At 32.8% G+C, this 3,110-nt stretch overlaps 1 non-coding gene across 1 annotated transcript; it reads right to left on the reverse strand.

Annotated features, from left to right (window-relative positions):
- Positions 1–1,975: 1,975 nt before the first annotated feature.
- LOC136390234 (U6 spliceosomal RNA) lies at positions 1,976–2,086 on the reverse strand. Its single transcript, XR_010748666.1, has one exon. It is a non-coding gene; the product is annotated as a U6 spliceosomal RNA (small nuclear RNA).
- Between the last annotated feature and the right edge of the window lie 1,024 nt (positions 2,087–3,110).

Here is a 3,110-nt window from a genome sequence, read left to right on the forward strand (position 1 = left end):
CTGTAAAAAGTCAGTAAAATGATAGTGAGTGTTTAATAACTTCAAATTAATTCCCTGTGACAATTTCCTGGTGTCTAATAGCCCTGAATGATTTGGGTTACTTGATAGGGAATAGTGGTTGCCAGTTCAGGTTCAGTATATGCCTCATTCAGAGAAAGAGAAAGTTTAGCTGCTCCTAAAGGCAGTCATACATAACTAGTTTCCTGCAGAAAATTCCATTGATTTACCCACTCAGGTATTTATTATTCTTTTGTTTCTGTTTAGCAGGTTGGAAAGAGAAGAGAGGGCCAGGTTGGGAAAAAGAATAAAATACAAAATTGAAACATACCTAGATTTATTATTTTAGTCACTCCAGTGGATGTGAAGTAGTCTTTCATTTGGTTTTGATTTGCATTCCACTAATGATTAAGGATGCTGAGCATTTTTAAAATTTGTTTATTGGCCATCTGTATATCATCTTTAAAAACACGTCTATTCAAATCCTTTGCCTATTTATCTATTGTGTTATTTGTTTTTCTTTTTTAATTATTATTGAGTTTAAAGAGTTGTTTTTACATTCTAGCTATAATAATAATGACAATAATAATAATAATAATAATAATAATAATAAAAGTCCCTTAGCAGATACAAGATTTTCAAATATTTTCTTCCTTTCTGTCAGTTGTCCATTCATTTTCTTGATGATATTCTGTGATGCACAAGTTTTTTTTTAGTTTTTTTTTTTATTTTTTTAATAATTTTATTTTTTTAATGGGGCGACATCAATAAATCAAATACATATATTCAAAGATAACAAGTCCAGGTTATCTTGTCATTCAAGTATGTTGCATACCCATCACCCAAAGTCAGATTGTCCTCTGTCACCTTCTATCTAGTTTTCTTTGTGCCCCTCCCCCTCCCCCTTTCCCTCTCCCTCTTCCCCCTCCCCCCCATAACCACCACACTCATCAATGTCTCTTAGTTTCACTTTTATGTCCCACCTATGTATGGAATAATGCAGTTCCTGTTTTTTTCTGATTTACTTATTTCACTTCGTATAATGTTATCAAGATCTCACCATTTTGCTGTAAATGATCCGATGTCATCATTTCTTATGGCTGAGTAGTATTTGATAGTGTATATGTGCCACATCTTCTTTATCCAGTCATCTATTGATGGGCTTTTTGGTTGTTTCCATGTCCTGGCCACTGTGAACAATGCTGCAATGAACATGGGGCTGCATGTGTCTTTACGTATCAATGTTTCTGAGTTTTGGGGGTATATACCCAGTAGAGGTATTGCTGGGTCATAAGGTAGTTCTATTTTCAGTTTTTTGAGGAACCACCATACTTTCTTCCATAATGGTTGTACTACTTTACATTCCCACCAACAGTGTATTTTTTCTCCACAGCTTCTCCAATATTGGCTATTACCTGTCTTGTTAATAATAGCTAATCGAACAAATGTGAGGTGGTATCTCATTGCAGTTTTGATTTGCATTTTTCTAATAGCTAAAGAAGATGAGCATCTTTTCATATATCTGTTGGCCATTTGTATTTCTTCCTGGGAGAAGTGTCTGTTCATGTCCTCTTCCCATTTTTTTATTGGATTGTTTGTTCGTTTGTTGTTGACTTTTATGAGTTCTTTGTATATTTTGGATATTAGGCCCTTATCTGAGCTGTTGTTTGAAAATATCATTTCCCATTTAGTTGGCTGTCTGTTTATTTTGTTATCAGTTTCTCTTGCTGAGCAAAAACTTCTTAGTCTGATGTAGTCCCATTCATTAATTTTTGTCTTCACTTCTCTTGCCTTTGGAGTCAAATTCATAAAATGCTCTTTAAAACCCAGGTCCATGAGTTTAGTACCTATGTTTTCTTCTATGTACTTTATTGTTTCAGGTCTTGTGTTTAGATCTTTGATCCATTTTGAGTTAATTTTAGTACAGGGGGACAAACTGTAGTCCAGTTTCATTCTTTTGCACGTGGCTTTCCAGTTTAAAAATATGGAACGCTTCACGAATTTGCATGTCATCCTTGCGCTGGGGGCATGCTAATTAATCTTCACTGTATCATTCCAATTTTAGTATATGTGCTGCCGAAGTGAGCACAAGTTTTTATTTTTAATGAAGTCAAATTTATATATTGTTTCTTTTGTTGCTTGTACTTTTGGTGTCATTTCTAGGAAATCATTGCTTAACTCAAGGTTATAAAAATTAATTAATTTATTTTCTTCTAGGGGTTTCATAGTTTTAGATCTTACATTTAGGTCTATGCTATGATCCATTTGAGTTCATTTCTTTATCAAGTGTTGTGAGACAGTGACCCAAATTCATGATTTTTCCACAGGGATATCCATCTGGTCCAGAACCACTTGTTGAAAAAGAATGCCCTTTTCCACTTAATTTACTTCGACTCATTGCCAAAATCAATTGCCCCTAAATATGAGGGTTTATTTCTGGACTCTCAATGTGTTCCATTGATCTAAATGTCTATCCTTATGCCAGTGCCACATTCTCATGATTTCTGTAGCTTTATGGTAAATTTTAAAATTGGGATATGTAAGTCCTTCAAATTTGTTCAAATTTTTAAGCTGTATTAGTTGTTCTGGATCACTTGCATTTCTGTATGAACTCTAAAATTATCTTTTCTTCAAAAACAAGAAATCCAAACAAAATTACAGTTTATTTTTATAGAGATTGCATTAAATCTAGATCGATTTGGAGAATATTGTACCCTTAACAATAAGTCTTCTGATCCATGGATGTGAAATGTTTTTTTCAACAATGTTTATAGTTTTTAGTGTGAAATCTTATACTTCTTTTGTTAAATTTAAATCTAGTTACTCTATTCTTTTTGCTGCTATTAGAAATGGGATACTTTTCTTAATATCATTTTCAGATACTTCATTGCTAATGTATAGAAATACCATTGTTTTTGTATCTTGATCTTTTATTCTACTATATTGCTGAACTTTTTTTTTATCAGTTCTAATAGTAATTTCTCTAGGATTTTGATCAGGTCATCTGCAAAAAGAGTTTTACTTCTTCCAATATGTATGCTTTTATTTCTTTTTCTTGCCTAAGGGTACTGGCTAGAACATTCAGTATAAGTTGAATAAAAATGGTAAGAGTA

This window comes from Saccopteryx leptura, chromosome 1 (assembly GCF_036850995.1).
Source record: "Saccopteryx leptura isolate mSacLep1 chromosome 1, mSacLep1_pri_phased_curated, whole genome shotgun sequence".
Lineage (NCBI taxonomy): Eukaryota > Metazoa > Chordata > Mammalia > Chiroptera > Emballonuridae > Saccopteryx > Saccopteryx leptura.